Here is a 26,940-nt window from a genome sequence, read left to right on the forward strand (position 1 = left end):
CTCATCGATTCGAGGATATGAAGTTAGGCATGAAAGAACTGTCAGACAAGAAAAACAGTACATCTGAAGTAAATAGTGTAAAAAAACAAAACTGTAGAGGATAATATCAACAAACCATCTACTTCAGCTACTCCTAGCGATAATTTTGAAAAAAAAGAGTGTTTGCTTCAAATGTGGATTTTCAGGACATATAGCTACAGATAGACATTGTCCAGCAATAAGTCAAGTATGTAGATATTGCAAGTCTAAAGGACATTTTGCAAGGATATGTAGAAATAGGAACACATTTTAAATTAAGAAATCAGAAGTCAGGACTTCTTAATTGGAATATGTTAAAGAAATTGACAATGACATTGACGAATCGGAATATTTGCTAGCAGTGTATGAAATTAATGATACGAGCAAAGATGCACCATTTTGTATGCTACAAATAGGCAATAAGGAAGTAAAAGTTATGGCTGAGTCTGGTGCAAGACACACTTCGATTGGTGAAGAGTGGTTAAAAGAGTTTCCGAATATTTCTTTATTTCCTCCAGACATCAAATTAGTAGGATATGGTAAGAAACCAATTGAGGTTTTGGGTTATTTTAATTCTGACCTTAGCTTTAAAGGTAAAATTACAGCTTCTAAAGTTTACGTAGCCAAAGAGGGATCTTGTCTTTTAGGTTGGCCACAGCAACGAGATTTGATGATAACTTTAGATCCTAATCATCCGGATAAAGTACTGGGTTATTCCGATTTGATTGCTCAAGTTAGTAATAGCTCTAATACCGAATGGGAGAAAATGTTTCCTAAGGTATTTTCCCCTAAGTTGGGATTATTAAAGAAATTTGTACACAAAATCATCTTTAAAAAAAAATGCCATTCCCAAAGTTCATAAAGTCAGAAATATTCCGTTTTTATTGAGAGATGGCGTTAAGAAAGAATTAGAAACTTGGGGTGTCTGTGATGGTATCACACAAGATGTTTGGCACGATGGGGGAAGAGGGTGTTAGAGTCCTGAGGAGACGGAATGGAACTTTTGAAGCGCTGCAGCGGCTGACACGAGCAAGCTATGATGTACTTGATAATACACGCTATGGTATTGCAGTATTGGTTATAAATGAAAATGTTAATAAAAAGAGTTTTTAAAAAAAAAAAAAAAAAAAAAAAAAGAAAGAATTAGAGAGATTATGTCAACTAGATGTTATTGAAGAAATAGAATCTTCCAAATGGCTTTCTCCGGTGGTTGTTGTGCACAAGCCCAATGGAAAAGTTAGGTTATGTGTGGACTTAAGAGATCTTAATGCCAATGTGTGGGTTGACAGACATCCTCTATCAAACCTCGGAGAGATGTTTGCCAAACTCAAAGACACCACATTATTTTCTACTTTAAGACTTATCAAATGCATACCATCAGATTGCTTTGCATGAAGATAGCAAATAGTTGACGTCCTTTATTACATCAGAAGGTGCTTTTAGGTATAAAAGAATGCAGAGTGGGCTAATTTCTGCTTCCTCCGTATTTCAGAGAGTTATGCATAAACTGTTCAAAGATATAAATAATGTCTTGTATTTTCAGGACAATATTTTAGTCTTTGGAAAGGATGCACAAGATCACACAGAAATTCTACACAAAGTTTTGTCTATTCTACAAGACAATGGTCTATTCCTTAACTAAGGAGAAATGTAAATTTGGTCTCAATTCGGTTGATTATTTAGGTCATTCCATCAGTAAGAAGGGTATTTCTCCAAAACGGAATCTGGTGAAGGCTATTGAGGATGCTCCCTAACCCCATAATAAAGATCAATTGAGGTCTTTTCTAGGTTTGGCTGAGTACTACGCTAAATGTATTCCTTCTTTTGCAGACAAAACTGTGCATATAAGAAATTCAATGAAAAAACATCAAACGTTTTTGGGGGATTTGAGTTGTTCTGAAGAATTTTCTTTTCTAAAAAAAATGTATATCCTTGGCACCTGTCTTATCCCCATTTGATACCTCATGTGAATCTGTTATCATATCCAATGCAAGTAATGTTGGTATAGGTGCAGTACTTATGCAAAACCAAAAAGGACATCTCGTTACCATTGCATTTGCATCAAGGCCACTAAGAGGTGCAGAGTATAAATACCACACACTTGAAAAAGAAACTCTTGCTTGTTGGTGGGGAATTGAATATTTTTGTAAATATGTGTACGGTACGACTTTTAGAGTCAGAACTGATCATCGTCCTCTGGTGGATTTATTTACCACTAAAGGTTGTGGCAAAGCAACTGCTAGAATTGCCAGATGGCAATATAAATTACAAGAATTTCACTTCAAAGTGGAATATATTCTGTGAGTAAAAAATTTACTTGCTGATTGTTTGTCAAGATTACCTGTTGAGGATGACAATGTTATTATTGATGATGGTGAGGGTGAAAAGGTGATTTCTATATGTGAAGTATCTAATGGATGCATAAAGGAGGATCAATGGAGGCTGTGCAATAACGATGAGGATATTAACAAAGTTATGTTCTTTGTTAAATCTAACTGGCCCAAGAATTCTGAGTTGTCTCAAAGTCTCTTACCTTTTTTTCAGGTGGCACAAGAATTGTCCATTCAGAATGACATTTTAATGAGGGGCTTACAGTTAGTGGTACCTCGTGATTTCGGAGATATTGCTTTAGATATGGCTCATGAAGAACATCCTGGCATCGTGTTAGCTGCAGGGAGGTGGTCCGATCTGACGGGGTGCCGCAGCGCTGGGGCTGATTTGCTTGGATTCTGGCAACCCTGCGCGTCGCAGCCCGGACGTTAATACACATGACGTTCCTGGGGTGGGGGCCGGAGGAGGGACCCGACGGGAGGGGGGTTTGAGGGAGAAGGACGCCTAGAATTAAGACAGGAGAGCTGCTGTTAGATGTTGTTTTCGTTGTTCTGTGGCAAGAAGGACAGTTCCCCAGTTGCAGTGCGGGTGCACAAAGCTGTTTGATTATTGATCAAGGGGTACACTGGGCAGCATACGTCTATGGTGAATAAGGCGGTGACTTGCTACCCTCCGCTGACACAGTGACTGCAACATCACGTGTGATGGTAGTTGTTATTACAGACTCGCGGGTCACAAATTTAGTCCATACTGAATGCCCCTCAATTGGTGTAAAGTGTTATGCTTATATGAGACATGCTCTGAGTCCTTACTGTGTATTAGTTGTAATTATGCTCTTTGCCACTCTGTACTACATTGTATAATTTTCTTGCTACAAAATTTTAAAACTCAATAAACAGATTTCTAAATAAATGAAGAACATCCTGGCATGACCAGTATGAAGAGGAGAATTAGAAGCGAATTCTGGTGGCCTGCTGTTGATAGATGCATTGAGAGAAAAGTTAGATCTTGCATTGAATGCAGTATTAGTGATAAATCCCCAAAATGTTGGTTTACCATCATGCACCTGTTTCAAGACCTACACAAGTGTGGGAATGTGTGTCATTAGATATCGCTGGACCAATGAGTTTAGGTCATAATCCTGTGTATGCTATAGTCTTGATCGACCAATTATCTCAGTGGCCTGAGGTTAAATCAGTTTCACAGGTTACTTCTAAATTTGTTATTCAGTTTTTGAATGAAGTATTTGAGAAAGAAGGTTTTCCTGAATGTATAATAACTGATAATGGTGTACAATTAACTTCTATGGAAATGAGATCATTTCTTGAGAGTCATGGTATCACACATAAACGGTCTTCTGTTTATTATCCCCAAAGCAATGGAATTGTAGAGAGATGGATAAGAGTGTTGAAAGAAGGATTACAACTTGCCATTAGCAATGGAAAGAATTGCCATGATGCCATGAATAAGTTACTTTGGAATTATAGGAACACACCCAGAAGTGAAGGTGACATATCTCCCTTTGAAAAAATGAGAGGTAGGAAGAGTTTATGTAATCTGAGCCATAGGTGGATGGGGGATCTAATGTACAAACGTAATGAATTTGGAAAACCTGTGGTTGATCAGTCTTTAGGTATAGCTACATTTTCTGACAATGTTTCAAACAAAGTTTCTTCTTGTCCCGTGCAAGTTAATGATTGATGCGTGTGAAAAAAGGGGGAATTGTGAGATCAGGTGAATCTCGGTTTTCTGCTCCAATGAAGGTTGAAGGGTTGCAAGACAAGTGGTGGAGTTGACGGATGGTAATGTTTGGAGTTTTTCAAAAGTTGTGAGAGTTCCTAAGGGGTTTTCTTCCAACAATAATAACAGTGGTGTTCATCCATTTCAAGACCAAAGAATCTCACGAGAAAATATGAATTGGATAAAACGTAATCAAAATTCTCCTAGTCTTGGAAGAAGCCATGCTATGGTGAGACAAAGACAAGCACCTACATGGTGTAAAGATTATGATAGGAATGTATAATATTTTCATGATATACTATATTTTTTTTGTATTATTATTACAGTTATAATTTTCTTTTAATTTAATTTATTTTTCTTCATTTTATTTTCTTGTTATATCATCTTTTGATGTTATATAATTTTGTCCCATGTGTAAATTGCTATTAATGTTAATCTGCATTGGTGTTCATAAAATCTTGCAAATGTTTTGTGAAGATGGGAGATGTGTGGTATCCTGCATTCCTGGTGTGGAATCTGGAACACTACATGCGTGGTCCAGATTCCAATGAAGGTCAGTTGTCTCAGGCTTGATATGACGACTTTACTTGATCTCCTTATTTCAATAAATTCAAAGAACCTACATCCTCTAATCGCATTTATTGAGGAGGATTTTTCAGTATCTTCATTAGTCATAGATATTAGGATGTGTGCGGGATATCCCCATGAGTCCACAATTATTTCAAAACACTTAAAAAAAAGTATATATTATGTTTAATCAGATCAAAAAATAAATTAATCAACTTGCCTAATTAAGCGCCAGAGTTCCTATAATGACACGGCTACCGGGCCATGCAGGAGTCATCACCAGTAGCGATGTATCTGCTCCATGAGGGTGTTGTCAGATAAGCCTAATTTTCAATTGAAAAAATACAGAGCCAGAAAAAGTACAGAATTAGAAACAACTGTTAGCAAATTAGCTATGCAGAACCTCAGTACCTATGTGCAAGCTATAATAACAGAATGTCATGAAAAAATAAGTTAATTAACATTATTAAAGGCACTAGAGCAAAACTTGGTGGCTGGAACTATATTTCCTGTACCCCCTTTCAGGGAAGAAAGTAGAAAAAAATAGGAAAATTAAGCCGGATTTGTAGCAGCTATCCAGATCATAAATATGATACTGTATTTGTAAGGTAGCTCGAAGCTCCCGTATCCCATCATGCCGTATAATGAAAACATTTTTTTGGTGGGTTCTGCTACAGCATCCCTGATTTATACCACTTCTTGTAATAAACATTTCTTTAGTTTTGTACTATTGAGCTTAGACTTGATGTCTTTCATTGAATATGCATTTATACAAATGTTGTACTATTTCTTAAACTTTTTGTTAATATTCTCCCACAGCAATGACTTCGCTTTTTGTTAACTGCCCCTCCTGTGAGAAGACCGCACAGAAAGACCCTTACACCTACACTGCGGCTGAGCACGAGTTTTGTCAAAATAGGTAAAGAAAACCCCTTAAAGTCAAGGATGCATGAAACCATGAGGGCAGTATGGTACCAGAAAATTGCAGGTCAGGAAAACTCTTCACCTCTCCAACTCAGCAAAACTACTTCTATCTAATTTCAGGGTCCACAGTGCTAGTAATTTAGAAATCATCATAAATGCAAACTGCAAAAGGTTAAAAGAAAGAAAAACTAAAAAATCCTATTTTTTGAGGGTAGACTGTCAAGTAAATTCACCCGTCATAGAAGCTGTGTATAAAAGGTACTCCTCCACCCCTTTACATTCAGCCAGATCTGAAAAAGCAAGCATGTAGGAGATCTGCCACACACTGATCCGCCACAGCCCCAGATGCTGCAGTGCTGCATCATTGCTAAGTCTCTTAAGGGAGACTATGCACAGGTTTTTCAATGACCAACCAAAGCATATATTTGAGGAGCTGCAAGATGTGTTAAAGGGGCTATCTGACGAATGATGTCACAATAGATCTCAAAGCCACAGCTGACATCATCAAATGAACTTTCAAGAATGGCTATGTGGACTGCTAGAGCTGCAGGACTGGGCAAATGAACAAGAGACTTGCCTTCAATAACAAACTTTCAGATAAATACTTTATCTAACAACAGATTCCTCACCTTTAGTATATTCTTAGGTGCCAGATGACTGGATCCAGATGATTTAAAACATTTCTCCATGTACCAGTAGGTGGCATCATGCTGCTCCTTTCTGACTTGGTTCTGTCTCAGAAGTGATGATGGAACCACATATAAGAGGAACCCCTGCCTTGACATCAGTTTCTTTCTTGAACTCTTCCCTCAGAGCCTAACAATAATCAGAAGTACCAGTGTGCAGATCTCTAATTTGAGACTTTTTAGATGCAAAAAGAGACCATTCCACGGAACAGGGAAGCAGGAGGGTAGTGAGGAATCTGTGGTTCTTTAGAGTATCCATCAGGAAGAGGTTTGCCAAAGGTAATGATCTTGGTAGGAAGAAAAAGATCTCTGGAGTGCAGAGTCAACAAGCCTTGGCAACAGTAGGCTGACGCGGTGCATAGAGGTGCAGTCCCAGCGGTTTAGACGAAGGATACTGGCCTGAAAATTGCAGAGAGGTCAGGTCAGGCCTCGAGGGAGTTGCAGAACCACAACCTGTGTTGCTGAGCCATTCAAAGTCCATGGGGCACTGTAACCAGGACCCCCAGGACACACAACAACCAACACCCAAGATTGAAAGGGGCCACATGGACTGGTGGACACCTACCAATGAACGACTTGAACTGTCTTCCCTCTCTCAGACAGGTCCACGAACTATGGCAGGATCCGAGTGGAGGACGGAAGAGGACGTAGGGAGCAGTGTCTCCTTTAACTGGCATCGTTCCGTCGGAGAAAACGCTCCCTCGGATGATGACGAGGAAGCAGAGCCAACCGGGGAACTAGGCGTCACCAGAAAAAGGGGAGGCGATCAGGAAGAGCCGGGAAACCCGGAAGAGGCGGAGAGAGAAGCAAGCGTGAACCGAAGCAGACGAGAAGCAGAAGAGTTCGACCAACGGTCCCGAACCCGCAGACCGCAACCGGAGGAAGGAGAGCCAGGAGGCCAACAGTCCCGCGACTCGCCCAGCCACACCTCTGGAGAGGTGTGGCTCTCGCAGGTACGAAGCCGCGTAGCGGGTTGGGTTGGGAGGCCGGCTTGGGGTGCAAAAGCGAAGCGCTAGCCCCGTACCCTCGCCTGCCCGAGCACCTCACACATAGCACTCCTTTTGTTTGTAATCACTCGCATCACGGACACGATGGTGATACCCCCCTCCCTCACTTCCTACCCTGGGAACCCTGAATAGCGCCGCTATACACAGTATTGACCCTCTTTTCCTTTCGTTTACATTCCATGTGGGGATATCACGTCGGACTCCGCCAGCTCTAAGGAAGACGCTCCCAGACGCATGAGAGACACCCTGAGCAGGATATAAATCTAAAGACTGTAACGGCAACCCTACGGACCAGGGAGAAGAGGACCCTCCTCTACCACAGCCTAACTGAATAAGGAGCCGGTTACTAGGCTCAGACCTTGTGACATTTGTTTTGTTGGTTACGCAATCCGAATAAAGAAACAGCGAAAGATACGTTCCCATACTCTTTATTGGCACTGTACGATCCCTGCAGCCTAGCCCGGTGACATTGTGGTGCCGAAACCCGGGACCTCTTGTCCGTTGACAAAAATGGACGCGCTAATACAGCACATCGTACAGGCCCAGGACAAGCTGGGATGGGCCTTGGAACGACAGCTCACGTCTGCGCAGGCGGACCGCGAGGTCTTTTCGAACTCCATGACTGCACAATTAGAGGGGCTACACAAGATTGCAGCCGAGCAAGCGGCTGGCCCCCACCCTGTACCGTGCACCCCCCACCATGGTCCGGCCGGGGTGGCACTACAGAAGTTTGTACACGGCGACGATCCGGACGCCTACCTCACCAACTTTGAAAGGGCGGCAAGAGCCTGCAACTGGCCCCCTGAGAAATTGCCTTTTTTCCTCGCCCCCTTACTAACTGGGGAGGCCCAAGCGGCGTATCAAGTCGCCAACCCAACCGGCACTACACCCTACGGCGAGATAAAGAAGGTCATCCTGGATCATCTTGGGTTGGATGAGGAGGCGTATCGTATACGCTTCCGAAAAGACAAAGGACAGCCGGGAGAAAACCCTAAGACACTATTCTATCGCCTAAAGTTCGCGGCAGACAAGTGGCTTAAACCAGACGAGTGTTCCAAGGAGGAAACCTTGGATAAAATATATCTGGAACAATTCCTAGACGACCTCCCTTATTCCACACAAAGGTGGTTGCAGCAACACGCGAATCTAAGCACGAAGGAGGCCATGGAGATGGCTGCCACGTTCGCCAGAGCACAACCAAAAACAGGCCCAGGAGACCCAGAAAGGGGGTATCGACCACTGCCTGGGAAGTTTGTTAGACCTATCAGCCGACGGCCCCTTGAACCTCCCAGGAGCCGGCCCAAACCAGCAGAAGCATTCCACCCTAAGGGTCCCCAATGTTTTGATTGCGGGGGATGGGGCCATATCGCCAGAGCGTGCCCCCACAACAAACCAGCAGAGGAACCGATGGATATCGGATATGCCCCAAGAGCCGTACTTTACACCGCGGAGATGGGACCAGCCTTTTATGTAAGTGCTAGTATTAACGGACACCACATAAGAGCCTTGTTGGACTCCGGCTGTAAACAGTCAGTTGTCCTGCGGGACCTAGTACAACCACAAGATTTCATCCCAGGGGCTGTAGTGCACATCCGATGCGTATATGGGGACATCAAAACATACCCAGTAGCCATCGTGACACTAACAGTAGAAGGGGGGACACCTTGCACTCTCAGGGTGGGGGTCATGGGTAATTTACCTGAGGAATTAATCATAGGGACAGACAACACCCAATTCCTAACATTATTCCGTAGCATAACCAGAAACCACACCAAGCAGAATACACCTAAACCAGAAAGAAGCGCGCAAGTCGTACCAGCCTTGGCTAATTCCGAACCATGGGTAATAGACAAAAGCTTCAGGTTTTCACAGGAAAACGATAATACCCTGAAACATGCGTGGGACGCCGGGGTCACAGTCAACCAGACTCCTCCACCTCCCCCTTACTTCTTAGTTAAAGACGGATTACTTTATCGTGTTAAGGACAATACCTCCGAACCCCAACTGTTGGTTCCCTGTGAGTTCAGAGATCAGATCCTGTTCTATGCACATTCCCACCTAACGGCAGGACACCAGGGGACCGAGAAAGCAACGCAAGCAGTCCTAAGACACTTTTATTGGCCGGGGGTATATCAGAATCTGCGAAACTATTGCCAGCAATGTGAGACCTGTCAACGACAATGCGTATACCAACCCCCAGCTGTACCGTTGCAACCACTACCCATAATCGGGACCCCGTTCACCCGCATTGGGATGGATTTGATAGGACGCCTTCCCCGAACTCAGAAGGGTCACGTATATGCCCTAGTAGTCGTTGACTACTCCACGAGATACCCCGAAGCCTTTCCCTTAAGGGCACCCACGACCCCAGCGATAGCTACATGCTTAATCGAACTATTTTCAAGAGTAGGTTTTCCCAAAGAGATCCTAACGGATCAAGGCTCCCCGTTCGTCTCTAAGTTGATGAAGGAAGTGTGTAAGACACTCAACATAAAACACCTCAAGACCTCCGTATACCACCCACAGACGGACGGGTTAGTTGAGCGATATAACGGGTCATTAAAACGTATGCTACGAAAAATGCTGACAGTCGAAGGAAGAGAGTGGGACCGACTGCTTCCTTTAGCCCTCTATGTCCTCCGGAGTCAGGTCCAGAGTAGCCTGGGATGCTCCTCTTTCCAGATGTTATATGGAAGACAGCCCCGGTCTCTCTTGGAGATGACAAAAGAGGCATGGGAGAGACAGGAGAAGGAAGAATCCACCCACTTCCTCGACTATACCCGCAATCTCCGCTCAAAATTGGGGAAACTTCGAGACCTAGCGTACTCAAACCTCGAAAAAAAACAGCGCAAACAGAAGAAGTTCTATGATAAGGGAAAAAAATGGAGATATCTAAATCAGGGGGACTGGGCATTGGTAAAGCTACCCTATAGCCTAGTCAAAACCAAATCCGAGTGGTCAGGCCCTTATCAAGTCATAGAAACAATTGGAAAACCACCTACCGCCTACAGATGAATGGACGGAAAACCCAATGCTTCCACATTAACATTTTAAAGAAGTGGATTGGTCCACCACCTCCCACAATCCATTTCGCCTCCCCTATCACTGAGGAAGCGTCCACGAGGAAACACCTCGTTGTTAATCCAACCCTGGATAGAACACAAAAGAACGAATTAGAAACAGTGTTCGGTGAGTTCGCATCCACGTTTTCAGACACCCCCGGAAAGACCTCTCTCACAGAACATGCCATAGAGACAGAACCGGGTAAAACAGTGAAACAGCGTCCCTATCACATTCCAGCTGCCAGACGGGAAGCCATCCGGAAGGAGGTACAGGACATGTTAAAACTGGGAGTTATAAGGGCGTCAAAAAGCGATTGGTGTTCTCCCATTGTACTTGTGCCCAAGCCGGATGGCTCCTCAAGGTTTTGTATGGATTTTCGCGCTCTGAATAACATCTCCACCTTTGACGCCTATCCCATTCCCAGGGTAGACGAACTGATAGAACGGTTAGGGGACGCCCAGTTTATCAGTACCCTGGATCTAACAAAAGGGTACTGGCAGGTCCCACTGCGGGAAGAAGATCGTAAAAAGACGGCCTTCGTCACCCCGGACGGCCTATACGAATTCACTGTATTGCCTTTCGGTCTTCACGGGGCTCCAGCGACGTTCCAAAGGCTCATGAATACAGTGTTACAAAATCATTGGTCATGCGCTGCCGCCTATCTAGATGACATAGTGATTTACAGCCGCTCCTGGGACCAACACATACATGACTTGAGACAAATCCTAGGGTGCCTCGCAGAAGCCGGACTACATGTTAATTCCCGCAAGTCCAAAATAGGGTTTGGCAGGTTAAAATACCTAGGGTACATGCTCGGCCATGGGGTGATCGAACCGCAGGAGGAAAAGGTGAAAGCCATTAAAAACACTCAAATCCCCACTACACAGAAAGAGATCCGAGCCTTCCTCTGACTTGTGGGGTACTATCGGAGGTTCATCCCAAGCTTTTCAGAAGTGGCAGCACCCTTGACCGATCTCCTGAAGAAACGGAAGTCGGGTACACTCTTACCCACCCCCTCCAAAGAAGCGATGGATGCATTTCAAATTCTGAAAAACATCATCACCTCCGCTCCCGTACTGGTCTCACCAAACTTTACACTCCCATTTATTCTTCAGACTGATGCGTCTGACAGGGGGATAGGAGCTGTCCTCTCCCAACTGTCCCCTGAGGGAGTGGAACACCCAGTCCTGTTTATCAGCCGGAAGCTCTTTCCCCGAGAGTCTCGATATTCCACTATCGAGAAGGAGTGTCTGGCGATAAAATGGGCAGTGGACAAACTAAGATACTATCTAGACGGTGCAAAGTTCACGCTCTTTACAGACCACGAACCCTTGAAATGGATGTGTCGAAACATGGGGAACAATCATAGAATCATGCGATGGTTCTTGACCCTACAGCCGTACTGGTTTGAGGTCAAACATCGTAGGGGCAGTTCCAATGGCAATGCGGATTATCTGTCCCGTGTCACGCCTCTCCCCGAACGGGAGCAGCGTAGGGGGGAGGTGTGTAACCAGGACCCCCAGGACACACAACAACCAACACCCAAGATTGAAAGGGGCCACATGGACTGGTGGACACCTACCAATGAACGACTTGAACTGTCTTCCCTCTCTCAGACAGGTCCACGAACTATGGCAGGATCCGAGTGGAGGACGGAAGAGGACGTAGGGAGCAGTGTCTCCTTTAACTGGCATCGTTCCGTCGGAGAAAACGCCCCCTCGGATGATGACGAGGAAGCAGAGCCAACCGGGGAACTAGGCGTCACCAGAAAAAGGGGAGGCGATCAGGGAGAGCCGGGAAACCCGGAAGATACGGAGAGAGAAGCAAGCGTGAACCGAAGCAGACGAGGAGCAGAAGAGTTCGACCAACGGTCCCGAACCCGCAGACCGCAACCGGAGGAAGGAGAGCCAGGAGGCCAACAGTCCTGCGACTCGCCCAGCCACACCTCTGGAGAGGTGTGGCTCTCGCAGGTACGAAGCCGCGTAGCGGGTTGGGTTGGGAGGCCGGCTTGGGGTGCAAAAGCGAAGCGCTAGCCCCGTACCCTCGCCTGCCCGAGCACCTCACACCTAGCACTCCTTTTGTTTGTAATCGCTCGCATCACGGACACGATGGTGATACCCCCCTCCCTCACTTCCTACCCTGGGAACCCTGAATAGCGCCGCTATACACAGTATTGACCCTCTTTTCCTTTCGTTTACATTCCATGTGGGGATATCACGTCGGACTCCGCCAGCTCTAAGGAAGACGCTCCCAGACGCATGAGAGACACCCTGAGCAGGATATAAATCTAAAGACTGTAACGGCAACCCTACAGACCAGGGAGAAGAGGATCCTCCTCTACCACAGCCTAACTGAATAAGGAGCCGGTTACTAGGCTCAGACCTTGTGACATTTGTTTTGTTGGTTACGCAATCCGAATAAAGAAACAGCGAAAGATACGTTCCCATACTCTTTATTGGCACTGTACGATCCCTGCAGCCTAGCCCGGTGACAGGCGCCAGGAGCAGCAGACCAGTCATCTTCGTTGCGGTGCCAGCAAATACAGGGGAGCAACTATTTTACTCAAAGGCAGATTACTTGGTGTCCTTGATGCCAACACGGCTGTTGAAGATCCTGGAAGAAGCACAGACAGACTACGAAGAAGACTTGCAGAACAGCGAGACCAGGAGCAGCAGGAGTCTTTCTTGATGCAGTCTCGGTTCCAGGAGAAGTCCAGCAAAGTCCAAGTGTCCAGATGGTCGAAGAGTGACGTGGTTTCAGGCTTGAGTCTCGTCCCAAGACAGACTTGAGGACCCACCCACAGGTTAGCCCTTTTATACCCTAAGAAAGGGGTTAGAACAACTCAGGAGTCCCTCCGAGAGGAGGGGTTGGACAGAGGGGAGGATACTCCCAGGTCCTTTGTCCAGTTTTGCGCCAGAGTGGTAGCCAAGGGCTCCCAGAACTGGTTCCAACTGGAGTATGCAAGGAGGGCACCAAATGTGCCATTCAAAGCAGTCTGGTGGCGCTGGCAAGCGCCCCCAACCACCTCCCTGCAACAGAAAACCTATTGTTATACCTTCCCCTGCTAGAGCTTGGCTCAGCAGCAGAATGGCAGAATCGTGTCTGTGGTCAGCAGCAGCAATAGCTTGCTGTCAGACCCTGAAAGGCTGTAACCAGGAGTACAGGGGGATACCCTAAGGTAGCCCCCAGTAGGTGGGATCATACTTACAACACTGGAATCGGTGTTGGGGTATGATTACAAAGGGTTCAGTGCATCCACTATATAGTTACACCTCTCGTAATGACTGATGTCCATATATGTATAAAAATGTGTAATGGGTTTGTATTTACTAGGTTATTATTAGAATGTTCTTCATGCTGTGTTCTGTTTGCCCCGCACTTGGAGTGTGCGTTCTTAGGAGTTCGATCAACTGCTGTCAGTTCTGTTCGGGATCCTGAGAGTGCGACGCTCCTTGCCGTGGCTCTCGCTGTATCCAATAAATGAGACTTTACGCATAGAAATACCTCTCTTTCGTGGAGTCTCTCAACTTACCACATTTGGCGACGAGCAGGAGCCAGTGTCAGCCACTGGAAGAAACCCAGGCGGTGGAGTCTACTAGTCATTACTTCTCCGACCTTCAGTGCCTACAACCAGAACGGGACTTCTTGTTGTGGCCATCTCACACCTTCCTATCTGTGTCAGAGGAAGTCTGGTAGGATCCAATTTTCTTCATTTTGGCGCATTCGGACCTGGTTGTTGTCTTTGACCATTGGGGGCTCGCGGGGTTGCTCGTGCGGAGTCGGAGGTTCCATGGTCAGTGCGCGATTAGAACTCTCTGTGCAAAGCTGCTGGGTCTAACGTCAAACGCATTACGTAATGCGCTGACGCTACGTTAGGACGCACAACGGCCATCTTGGCTTGGGTAAAGGCCTTGTACTGCGAAGAGGTGGGAGTCAGCTGTTCGTGCATCGCGGTGATGCACACACCCATGGTCCTTCGGCGAACAGCTGTTTGCGCATCGCGGTGATGCGCACACCCTTCACTCCTTGTCATTATTGAAAGCGGCTGTTGGGGTCATCGTCTTCATAGTTAATTCAGCTGATGCACCTGGATCTCTGTGATACGCTCACATTTCTTGGTTTCTTCGTGTGTCACGGTGCTATTTAATAGGAATATCCGGTGATACACACACCTTATTGGTTTTATCCTGCAATTTTTCTAAGCAACCTTCCATCGAAATGTATTATACCTAAGGCAGTTGAATACTCATTTTGATTATTATCAATATTATATATATATATATATATATATATATATATATATATATATATATATATATATATATATATATATATATATATATATATATATATATATATATATATATATATATATATATATATATATATATATATATATATATATATATATATATTATCTACTGGCGGTCGCCAGTAGATAGTTATAGTTAGGACCCTCTTACCATAGGAAATCCGCAACATTCTATTTTGAATAACTTTGGCGCCGGTCGACGAATCCTCGCAAAATTTTCAAAATAGGTGGGGCGTTGAGCTCCGCTCCTACCCTGAAAGTCTCGGGGGGATTTGTCAAGCGGGGGCTGAGATAAAAGGGGGGTCCCAAAACGCGTTTTTCCCATGCATTTTTCCATAGGACCTTTAGACAGAGCTACAGCCCGAACGGCTGAACAGAATTTAATGAAATTTGGCAGAGAGGTAGTCCTCAGGTCAAGGAAGTGCCTTTTGTAGATTTGGTGTAAATCTGTTCAGTAGATTCTGAGAAAATAGCCTTTAAATCAATATATATATCTGAGCCAGCTTACGGTGCGCTTACGGTGCGCTTACCGTACGCGTACGGTGACGTGCGCGATTCTGATTGGCCATTAGATCTTAGTAAACATTCGAATCGGTCGAAACCAGGAAGCGGCGGCCGCCATTTTCTCTCTCGCACTCTGACAGGGGGTTGAAAAACAAAGTGCAAAAACATGTAAAGGGGCTGTTTAGACAGCTCCCAAGCACCTAGCCATGTCGAGGGAGTCCCCAACGATCCCCCAAGTGAAAAAAGGCAATTTTAATTTTTTCGAAAATTTCGCCGATTACGCTTACCGTACGCGTACGGTAATAAATAATAAAAAATAAAAAAAAATATCCACATTCTCCCCACCCCGTGTGCAAATGGTGCCCGAATGGCACCATTTGTGCATGGCTTATTACAGCAAAACAAAACATATATTTTACCTGTCACAACGATGCTCATCATATGTCCTCCATGTGCGCACGGTGCGCGAAGCGCATCGTGCGTTCATGGCCCATCTAGCGTAACGTGGCACGCGGTGCGCAAAGCGCACCGCGTGCTCACTGTGCGCGCACGGTGCGCGAAGCGCACCGTGCGCGCACGGAACGAACTGCGTTAAGTGGGCGCGCACGCCACAAATGGCGTAAAGTAACTTAGCATTTAAAAAACCGTACAAATTCACTGAAAAAACCATAGGTTTCACACACGTTATAGTTAGGAATTAGCATTTAAAAAACCTTGCAAATTCACTGAAAAAACCATAGGTTTCACACATGTTATAGTTAGCTGGACATTTTACTGATAAAAAACCAATGAAATTCCCCCGTTATAGTTACTGTAGGCAACTATAACTCACGCGACCGTAATCCTCTGCTGATGCTAATACTGTATTTAGACACTTATTTGCCCATGTCTTCTTCCATTAAATTTTAGCTATACATATATTACAAATATTTTTTTTTCATAAAGACACATATGTCATCAGCAGAGGATTACGGTCGCGTGAGTTATAGTTGCCTACAGTAACTATAACGGGGGAATTTCATTGGTTTTTTATCAGTAAAATGTCCAGCTAACTATAACATGTGTGAAACCTATGGTTTTTTCAGTGAATATATATATATATATATATATAGTTTTGTAAAAATAATAACATTAAAATAAATAAATAAATATATTACAAAGCTGCATATTGACTATGGCTACTCTGCAACAAATCACACAACCTCCTCCATTACTTGGAAAACTGGGTAAGCCGTGTCCTGGTCAAAGTGGGTTAGTTTATTTGAAAATCACTTGGTTGCAATTGACGCAACAGAGTATTCTCCTGCTCGCAAGTTTGCTCTTCTTTTTGGAAGTTTGGGTCAAGCAGCACAACTTATTTTTGACAGTTTGCCTCCAATTCCACCTCCAGCTGGCCAATCTGGTGACAGGCTTTGGAACGTCTATTTAGAGGCAATCGCACGACTTGAGAAGAAGTTCTCTGAACCACCTAATATAATGCTTTAAAGGCACAAATTTTACAAACGCAAGCAGGGTGAGGAGTAAAAAGTGGAAGAATACATATCAGCTTTGAGGGTCCTGGCTACAACTTACAGGTTTGGGCCTTTATTGGATGATTTCATCAGGCACCAATTTGTTTTTAATTGTGCGTCTCACAAAATAAAGGAAAGGATTCTGAGCTGTAAAAGTCCTTCCCTCTCTGAAGTAATTGACCTAGCCTTAAGCATTATGAGATCTGTTATTTCCACTAAGGCCATGCAAGCAGGTGCTCCGGCAAAAGCTAATCTAGTTTCTGACCAAGAAGTAGCCTCAGAAGAAAGTTTGCTTGCTGTGGGGGTAAAAGATAAGTCTAAAAATCTAGTACAAAGGAAAGGCCAACCTTATTGTTACAGATGTGGTCCGAAGTTCCACATTGGCAATTTTCCTGGCTGCCCGGCGTTGGGTAAACGATGATCTATTTGCAAAAAGGTGGGTCATTTTCAGAAACTTTGCAAGGGTCAGAAGAGGCCGATCCAAGTGAACAATGTGAACGTCAAAGTGGAGTCATGTACTGAGTCTTTTGACAATTTACTTTTGACTTTGGATTATAAGGATGATCTTTTGGAAGGTAAAGACCCTTTTTGTGACGCTTTAATTGATGGAGTGGAAACCAAAGTTTTGGCTGACTCTGGATCGCCAATAACAATTCTCCGTGATTCGTACTTCTGTGAGAAATAGGGCAAAAAGGTTACTTTATCCCCTACAGATGTACAGATATGAATCCGAAAGCCTTCGGAAAAAAGGACATTGACATTTTTTTTATTTTTTTTTATCCAATGTAGAGGTCTTGGGCCGCAATATTGTTACTGAAGTGTATGTAGCTGAAAAGGGGAAGAACATTGTGGGCTGGAAAGATCTGGCAAAAATGGGTCTGTATTTAGTGCCTGGCGAAGATAACCCAGTTAGGGTTAAAGAAACCTCTGTGTGTAATGTGGGTGAGCCGGATGTGGATTTTAGAAACTTGCTGGATGAATTTAAACCTGTGTTCAAAGATCATGTGGGTTGTGTGAAAGGTTTCGAACATAAAATTAGGTTATTGCCTAATGCACAACCGGTGATTCACAAGGTCAGGCCTGTACCTTTAAGTGCGAGAGAGGAGATAAGAACCATGCTCAATGATTTATGTGCTCAGGGTATCATTCAACCCACAGAATCTTCACAATGGGTGGCCCCCATAGTCGTCGCCCGTAAGAAGACTGGGGAGATTAGGCTTTGTGTGGACTTGAGGGGCCTAAATAAGAACATTTTGATTAATTGCCATACACTCCCAAAAATTCATGAACTTCTGGCAAATTTGGGGGGAGCAAAATGGTTTTCCCTTATCGACCTTAAATCCGCCTATTATCAGATTCCTCTGGAAAGGGAGTATCAGGAACGGACGACGGTTGTTACACCTTTTGGCGCGTATAAGTTCCTGAGGCTTCCCTTCGGCCTAGCATCTGCTGCTAGCGTTTTCCAGAGGATACTAGATACAGTGTTTAAGGGCATTGAGGGTGTGCAAGCCTATTCAGACAATATCCTGTTTTTTAAAAAAATGCAAGTGAGCATTATAGTTTGTTGAGAAGGGTGTTGTCTGTCCTTGGGGACCATGGCATGACTGTAAGAGAGGATAAGTGTAATTTGGAGTGAGGGAGCTGGATTATCTGGGTCATACTGTATCTGACAAAGGTATTGAACCTACATTTTCTGTTATCAGGGTCCTTAAGGAAGCTAAACCACCTGGTGATAAGGATGCCCTGCGCTCTTTCTTGGGGCTTGCAGAGTATTACTCTAGATTTGTGAACAATTATGCTCAAGTTGTGGAGCCCCTTTGCGTTTTACTCAAGAAGGGACAAAAATGTATATGGTCTCATGAACTGGATGGCGTGTTTGAGAAAGTAAAAGAGTTGATTGTTTCTGCGCAAGCTTTGCATGCTTTTCGTGATGATTGTCCTTCTATAATCACGGTTGATGCTAGTATGAATGGTCTGGGGGCTGTACTCAGCCAAAGAGTGAATGGCAAGGAGAAAACTGTGGCGTTTACATCAAGATCTCTCAAACACTTCGAGCGAAATTACAGCACCATTGAGTGTGAGACTTTAGCCTGTGTTTGGGTGGCTCAAAAATTCAAAATGTATATTTGGGGTCGCAAGTTTGAAATTTTTACGGCCCACAAGCCACTCACTTTTATTTTCAGTAAAGTCTCTAATAATACTATGTCGGCTAGGTTGACTTGTTTGGTATCAAAGTTGCAAGAGTATAACTTTGATATGAATCACATTCGGGGGGCAAAATTTTTTGTGCCGACTGCCTGTCAAGAATGTTGATGAAAAAGGATGATGAAGAGGACTTTAATGAGGATGAGGTAGAGTGTGTTACTGTCCTGGACGCAGTTGAAAATTGTAGTCCAATTATTTCAGAAGCGGATTGGAGGATTGCTTGCTCAAATGATGTTGTTCTGTCCAGGTGGTGGAATTTTCCACTGGAAAATGGCCAGAAGTAAGAAATTTAACTGGGGAATTAAGGAATTTCGCATTAGTTGCTAATAAACTTTCAGTTAAGGATGGCTTTGTGCAAAGAGGGGATGAATTTGTTCCTCCTGTTAGTCTGGGAAACTCTATTATTAGAGTCGCTCACGAGGGGCATTCGGGTGTGACAAAAATGTGCAAAAAAATAAAACAACATTACTTGTGGCCTGCTTTGGAAGCTCAGGTTAGAAGTCTTGTTGAGGGTTGTTAGGAATGTTTGCTTTTGGACAAGCACTGGAAACTTTCTAAGTTACATTTGCATCCCATCGAGTTTCCGGGGAAACCTTGGGATAAAGTTGGCCTGGATTTTTCTGGTCCTTATGTTGTTTTGGCGGAAGAGTCAAGGTACATGATTTTGGCTGTGGACTACCATTCTATATGGATGTATTACACATTTGTGGATTCTCCTAACACTGATAATACCATTAGTTTAAAAAAAAAAAAAAAAGTGTTTTTGTTGGAAGGAACACCTAGGTCTTTAGAGACAGATAATGGAACTCACTTCATGTCAGATAGAATGTGTATATATTTGGAAACTCACGATATCAAACATTTGAAAGTGGCCATGTATTTCCTGGCTTCCAATGGTCTGGTGGAATGGGGCAAGAAAGTCCTTAAAGAAGGCATTCAAACGGCACTGGCTGCTGGTCTTGATGTTGGAGCATTTTTGGAAGAAAAGGTGTGGAATTACAATATCTCTCCACACTGTACCACTGGATTCACTCCCTTTGAGATGCTAAGGGGTAGAAAGGCAAACTCTACTTTGTTACCGTCATGGCTGGACAGTAAGTTATCTGTTGGTGTTGACTCTTTTGGAGTGGCTAAGGTAGTCAAGGAGAAACAGTCCGATATGAAGAAAAGGTTCGACAGGAAATTTTTTCTTGGTGATTTGGAAATTGGTGAGGGGGACTGGGTTTTGTTTAAAAACCATTCAAGGTTAAAAAAGGCGAATCTGTATTTTCTGATCCAGTTCTAGTCTGTAAGGTCAGTAAAGGTGCAGCATTGTTAGAAGGCAGAGGTTGGTGGAACAAAAGGCAGTTAGTTAAGTTGAGGAAGGATCAAGCAGAACTGATTAGAGGCAAGAAGGTCTCAAGGAGTGAGCATGATCTTGAGTGGACACATTAGTTGCATGATCATGAACAGACTGGATTCAGGAGTGAGAATGTAAGTCCGTCAGCTGTGGAACCGGTTGGGGGGTACGTTGGATGGTAATGTGGGCAATTCTGTACGGGGGTGTCGTAGTAAAAGTCTTCCTTCCAGGTTTAAGGATTTTGTTACATACTGATCAATACTTTGTTTTTCTTTTGTGTTAAGGGGGAGGTGATGTAATGGGTTTGTATTTACTAGGTTATTATTAGAATGTTCTTCATGCTGTGTTCTGTTTGCCTTCGCTTGGAGTGTGCGTTCTTAGGAGTTCGATCAACTGCTGTCAGTTCTGATCGGGATCTTGAGAGTGCGACGCTCCTTGCCGTGACTGTTGCTGTATCCAATAAATTAGACTTTAAGCATAGAAATACCTTTCTTTCATGGAGTCTTTCAACTTACCACAAAATGGCTGACTGCAATTACAAATTTTAGAGAATGGACTACCTATAGGCTGGTTACCTTAGTACCATATACTAGGGACATACAAGGATACACCAGTAACCAATTGAGAATGTACAACAGTACTTACCATTGTTAATGTAGGGGGAAGCACAGTGACTGGGGTCCTGGTTAGCAGGATCTTAGTCAGACTAGTCAAAACAAAATACTGACACCAGTAAAAAGTGGGGCTAACCATGAAAGCAGATCCCACTTTCTTACAACTACTTTGTCCGGGAAGACGGTCAGGTAAGGAGGCTGAAATGATAGAGCCTGCGATTTTCTCACCCTCCTGGCAAAAGTTATTGCTACTAAGAAGGCTGTTTTGATACTAAGCAGCCAGAGGCGGCAATTGTGGAGTGGTTCAAAAGGTGCACACATCAAGTAGGTGAGAGCCAAGTTAAGGTCCCACTCGAGCATAATAAAGGGTGAAGGGGGAAACAAATGAGTAAGCCCCTTCAGGAATCTATGTACAATAGGCGATTTAAAAATTGACGGTTTATCTGGCAATTGAGGGAAAGCAGAAAGGGCCAAAAGGTAAACCTTCAGAGTGCCAGAGCTGAGCCCTGCTGGACCAAGGAGAGAATGAAAAAAAGAATATCAGAAAGAGAGGCAGACAGAGGGTCAACAGACCACTCTGTTCAATATTTACAAAATCTTTGCCATCAGCAGGCATATACCGACTTTGTTGGGGGACGCTTGGCTGCTAGAATAACTGCAGAGACTTCTGGAGGGAGCTCCAACAGAAGATCCATCGGAAGGGGCAGCCTGAACGGGGAACCGATGCTCATCTACAAAAGCTCAGGATACCAAACTATACGTGCCCAGTCTGGAGCCACAAGAATGGCTTGGGCCCAATCGCTCCTGATCTTCTTGAGCACTCTGGACAGTAGTGGTATGGGCAAAAAGGCGTAGAGGAAGCCTGTGCTCCACTTGAAATAAAAAGTGTTGCCAGAGCAAGCGCCGCCGTTGGAAACTCTCCCGTGCAAAACTGCTGACATTGCGCGTTCTCTTCAGAGGCGAACAGATCTAACCAAGGCTCTCCCTACTATTGAAAGAGACCTTGCGTCACTTTCGAATGGATACGCCACTCGTGACCAGCTATAATAAAGGAAAAAAGCTCTAGCAAGACTGATTAACTGAATTAAACGAGCAAGCCACTTTTTATTTGTGGTCTCTGGCGGAATACCTCGCCTGCTATGATTATTTCATGTTCAAAGACAGCTACTTATGCAACAAATCAACGACAATTTTAAAGGTATTGCTGTGCAAAATCAAGGAAAATGGCTAGATGGCTTTATTCTTCAAAATGTTTTACTTGATAGAATCATATTTCTAATAGTCAAATATTGATCACAATACATACATTCATATTACAAAATCAATTCAAGGTAACAAACAAGTGGGGCGCTTGAGGGCGCACGGCAAGATGGCTGCGTATTAGTGCATCTCTGCCGGCCGATCTACAATCCGTCCTGAATCTTGCGTAACGAAGTGCAGAAAGCCACATCCGAGGTACTGAGCCAGTAATGTGCCCTAGACCAGATTGACGCAGTTTGCAGCCATCTGCAATCAGTCATGAGATGATATTTTGACATAAAGCGGAGCGGGCGCAAAAAAAAACATGGCAGCCGCTGCTCACGGCTGAGGGATGCGATCGTTCCTGCTTGCCGCTGGGGTCCCAAAAGTGAATTTCGGGAACGGCGGAGGAATGGGGAGTGTTCGGCTGGCCAGGCGGTGCTGCACAGCTGCATGGAGGCCTTTCAGGCCATACTGCCATCGCAATACCGGAGGGGCGCTGGGCTTGTGGGAGGACTGCTGAGCTAATGAGCTGGGCCAACGTGAACTGAACTGGCACGGTGGATGCGGGTGAGCTCGAACCACAATACACCATAGTGAGTTCCTTTCTGGCAGTGGGAGCTGTTGTGCAGAGCCTGATTATTACAATATGCTCACCTTGATGCTGTGTCCTGGGATGATGGGCCTCCCCTGATGGCCTAGCTAAAACTAGTGGCCTGGCGCTGATGCTGTGCTCGATCCCCCCAGTGCCCTGACTGCAAGACTAGTGGCATTGTGACTCTGTGGGCCTGGCAGCATACGACTGAGTGGGGGCGCTCTGTACTAAACCTCTCATCTGATTTGGCACAAGGGGAATGTGGCGGTGCGCCTCGCGCCATTCATCTGGACACTCTGATTGCTGCTGATGCCGGGGAGGCTGGACAGTTGCTTCTGGGCCCATGGTAGTGCCCACATCCGGACCTAGTGGATACCTGCGCGCCCTGACGCTATGTCACATATAGTAATGGCATGCAGATGTAGATAAGGAGGTACAATGCGGGACTGTGCTGTGTGTCATCTGGCTCTATAACCTATATACACCAGTGTAAAATACGCTGTTTTGTGTATTTGCGGTTCACTGCGTGGTGGTGAGTGGCGACCACTGGTGCCACAGGAGTGCTGGCCACAATGGGCAAAACCGATAAAATGCAATCCCGCCTCACGTTCGAGATTCGCAAGCCGGGCAGATCACAGTCTAAACATGCTTTGGACTCTGAGGTAGATGCTCCATTGGATACTGCCCCGACTCTTGAGACTACGTTCCTGGTGATGCAGCATAGCTTCCAGTGGATTGATGGAAAGATCGACGCATTAAACTTACGCATGGATCACATGGCTGCAAAGCTAAAAAAAACAGGGCACCAGGCTAGGCGAAGTTGAGCAACATGTCTTTACGGCAGAAGATGACTTGCACACTGTCTCCAATAAAACCCTGAATATGGAAAAAGTGCTGGCAGTTATTCAGGCAAAGAATAAAAACTTGGAGGCGAGATCCAGGAGAAACAACCTGAGGATTACGGGTCTGCCGGAGTCGACCAACACTGGTAAAATGGAGATATACGTGGAGGGGATGCTCAAACATATTTGGTGTGGAAAGTTTGTCTTCCATGCTTATAGTTGAGCGCACCCACCGCTCTCTTGGGCTCGCCCGATCCCCGGGGCCCCGCCGAGGCCCATCATTGCGCGGGTGTTAAATTATAGCGATTGGGACGCAATACTCCGCTTGGCCCGAGAAAAAGGTTCCACCAACTATCAGGGGAATGCATTGGCTTTCTTCCCAGATTTTACGTGGCGGTCCAAGCGGCCAGAAGAGAGTTTGTCCCAGTCAAAAAGTTGCTGCTGGCTGAGGAAATCCCATATGCAATGCTTTACCCAGCTCGCCTGAGGAGTGGTCCTCCAGGATCTTCAGCAATCCGAAAGCTGAAATGGACCATGCTAAATACCTGAAAAAGCGTAGCTGTGAAACCGCTAGTGATACCGATGAAGAGGAACGGTGAGTCTCGGCCTGCACATGCAAACTGTAAGAGTATGGCTGTGGCCTGGAGGTCGCCGTCTGATCGATTTGGAGGTCGTTGTGGGGTGGGATGCTCGCTGGAACTGATCAATACCATGCAAAATGTCCCGTCTCGAGGTGGCCTTTTCCTGGTCCCACGATTTGTTGTCCACATGTCTACTGTAAAAGGGTGAGACAACTTTGGCCTCTTGGGCTGTGAACAATGACTGTGCTGTAACGCTGGCGCGATGGACAAGATCGGCAACCTCCCCTTCCACTGGGAGGCTGAATAAACTCTAGTGATTCCTAATGGGTGTATCCTGACTATTTCACTGGGCTCAGTTTTCATGGGGGTTTTTGTTTGTATTTTATTGGGATGTCTTTAGAAGTTGGGGTTGCTGATGTGGGGTGGGGTGGGGGGAATGGGGGTAATTTGGCAGACATGGTGTGATGCAGATACAGTTTTTTTGTTAACACGATGCTCCTATATAGGAAGTATACAATGGGGGATCTTGTTAAGTATGATGGTTCAACCCAAGTTCGGGTGGTACTGTGTCACGAGTCCGATAACGGACTGCGGACTTTGTTGCCCTTCGATTCTGACCCAGATGTTTCACCCTTTGTGCAGGAAGGACAAGAGCCCTTTAAGGGAATCTCTCAGGCGGAATCCCCGGGGGTGTGGCCCACGACGTCATACCCAAGCGGCCTATCGGAGGAGCAGCGGGCTCAACCAAGAGGGCCATCCTTCTTTCAGGAGACGGAAGTGGGATTCCCTGGAGCAGGAGAGGTCGTGGCATGGACAGAGAGGAACAGCGGAGGAGGAATAGCAGCGAGAAGAAGCGGAGCCGAAGAAGAGACCGAAGCAAGTACTGCTGTGGCTTGCAGAGACTCGCCGGGAGGCCAACGGGACTACGTTTCGCCCAGCCACCCCCTGGAGGAGGCTGGCTTACTAAGGTATGGGTGACGCTACAGGGCTTACGGGACACGGGAGGGGGAAGGACGTTGTATAGAGGGAGGAGGGAGGTCACGTCGGGGTTCACTTGGTGCCAGTCAAAGGTGACTTCTCCCCTCACTCTCCTCCCCTGAGAGAGAAACGCCAGTTTTTCCCTGCGACTCACTCCGGTCTATTTCTTTTGTTGTTTTATCCCCATCCACCCAGGCCATTTCCATCAACGTTGGGGAGGTGACGTACCGAATATCTAACCCCAAGTTCAAGGGAAGACCTGGTGAAGACGGAACCTTTTCCAACCAGGAGTTCGGACCCCTGAAAGACCACAGACTTTGACTTAATTTTTGTGCTCTTGACAAATTGAATTTTGGAATAAAGCAAAAAGTGCTGAACTTTATCCCTCTCTCTTACAAACTTTCATTGGTTTGGCCAGCCTCCCTCTAGGAAAGATTCCGGATTGCGACAAAGTGGTGGAGAATGCGGGCATAACTCCGTCGCTACAAGATGGAGAACCTTATCTACCAGTTGAAGGAGAGCCAAACCAAACTAGAATGGGCCATTGAGCAGAGTACCAGTCAAGCAGAAATGGACCAGACAGCATTTACCACCGCCATACAGGCCCAAGCGGACACCCTGGTGAAGCTGGCCGAAGGACAAAACCAGCTCCTTCTGGGGCTGGGACAAGGGAGAACTCCCGCACCACCTGGCACGGTTATCCCACTACAAAAGTACGTACCTGGGGAGGATCCCATAGCCTCTTTTCTTAATTTTGAACAGGCCGCTAGGGACAGCAGGTGGCCCAGCGACAGATGGCCCTTTTACCTGGCTCCCTTACTCACAGCAGAAGCACAGGCAGCATATCAGACCATCAATTGGGATGGAACCGCCGTATACGGGGTGGTGAAGCAATACGTCTTGGACCGCCTTGGAGTTGATGACGAGGCCCACCGCCTTAGATTTAGGCAAGAACGTGGAACAGCCGGCGACACTCCCAAGACACTTTTTTATAAGATGAAAGAAGCTGCCGACTGGTGGCTAAAGCCACAAGAAGGCAATATTGATGATGTAATGAACAAAATATACCTAGAACAATATCTGGAAATGCTCCCTTATGGTACTCAAAAGTGGCTACGGCAACACGCACACCTGACCATATAACAAGCCGTCGAAATGGCCACTTCGTTCACCTGGGCCTTTCAAAGAACCCGAAAGACCACACAAAGGTCCTCTCCCAACGAAGCCAGAAAGTAGGCTCAACAAAACGTACCCTGACCCCTCTAAAGCCAAACCCATGAGATGTGACCCACCAGTCACCTCCAGCCCTCAGTGCTTCGAATGCAGCGAGTGGGGCCATATAGCTCGGTTCTGTAGAAATAAGAAGGATAAACCAGAAGACGAGCCCATGGATGTCAGCTACGCCCCCAGATCTATTCTGTTTGCGCAGGAGATGGGACCCACGTATTACGTGAGTCTCATTGTAAATAAGCGGGAAATAAAAGCCCTCCTGGATTCTGGATGTAAGCATTCAGTGGCCCGGGGTGATGTGGTCCTTCGTTCACAAATCGTAGAAGGGAGAAATGTTGGCATACGGTGTGTGCATGGGGACATCTGGGTCTATCCCATAGCCCAATTACCAGTAAGCACCAAGGCAGGCACCCACACCTCCATTACCATAGGGGTTCTCCCTGCTCTTCCCGAGCCACTTACTTTAGGGGTAGACAATCCCTCTTTTCCCCTCCTCCTTGCCAGTGCCCTGAAACCTGAGACAGCCTCAAACAATTCACACAATGGTTTACTGACCTCAGAACCGTGGGCAACGGACAAAAATGTCAGTGCCGCCCAGTTAAATGACGCGTCCCTTAAGCATGCCTGGCAGAGTGCGCAAGAAACGAGGAATGC

The 26,940-nt window shown here is 45.5% G+C and overlaps 1 protein-coding gene across 2 annotated transcripts in view; it reads right to left on the reverse strand.

Moving 5' to 3' along the window:
* NEK1 (NIMA related kinase 1) overlaps window positions 1–26,940 on the reverse strand; it is a 1,277,786-nt gene that overhangs the window by 50,220 nt on the left and 1,200,626 nt on the right. The window lies entirely within an intron of this gene.

Source organism: Triturus cristatus, chromosome 2_2, assembly GCF_964204655.1.
Source record: "Triturus cristatus chromosome 2_2, aTriCri1.1, whole genome shotgun sequence".
Classification (NCBI taxonomy): Eukaryota; Metazoa; Chordata; class Amphibia; order Caudata; family Salamandridae; genus Triturus; species Triturus cristatus.